Source organism: Molossus molossus, unplaced genomic scaffold (genome assembly GCF_014108415.1).
Source record: "Molossus molossus isolate mMolMol1 unplaced genomic scaffold, mMolMol1.p scaffold_m16_p_22, whole genome shotgun sequence".
NCBI classification, from domain to species: domain Eukaryota; kingdom Metazoa; phylum Chordata; class Mammalia; order Chiroptera; family Molossidae; genus Molossus; species Molossus molossus.
The window spans coordinates 5,984,313-5,984,842 of record NW_023425358.1 but is presented as its reverse complement, the minus strand read 5'-3'; the positions used below and the strand labels follow the sequence as shown (position 1 = coordinate 5,984,842).

The 530-nt window shown below is 44.0% G+C and overlaps 1 non-coding gene across 1 annotated transcript; it reads left to right on the top strand.

Moving 5' to 3' along the window:
- Positions 1-129, top strand: LOC118640468. The gene has a single exon (XR_004961386.1). It is a non-coding gene; the product is annotated as a small nucleolar RNA SNORA3/SNORA45 family (small nucleolar RNA).
- Positions 130-530: the final 401 nt, after the last annotated feature.

The following is a 530-nucleotide window of genomic DNA, read 5'->3' as shown; positions in this document are numbered from 1 at the left end:
TCCAAGACTAGACTCACGTCCTGAGAACTGCTGTCCTGGTGTGCTCGAGGTCTCGGAGAGAATCTGCTGGTCTCGACTCACTGGCAAGGGCAGTCAGTGCCCCTGGTAGTGCCCAGATCAGGAGCACACCCTCCCCAACTCCTAGACAGACGGGCTGTCTGGCATGTTTCCTCACACCCACCAGGGAGTCGGTACCTGCCATCGTGTGTTCTAACCCTTTTCTCTACTCTTCTAAAAAAATAGTAATAATAACAAGCAAAGAAGCACAATAAATATACTTAACTAACGAATATATATTTAGAGCACTCTACCCAATAATCAGAGAATAAACTTCCAAATGATGAATGGTCACGTAGAAATCATAAAAGAAATTAGAAAGTACTTGGAAGTGAGTGCCAGTGAAGACAATATATGTTACAATGTGTGGAATGCAGCTAATGGAGTGCTTAGAAAGGAATTACATTCCCGAGGGCATGTGCTAGAAAAGAAGGAAGATCGAAAGCAGTATTCAGCTCTAGAAGTCTGGAAAG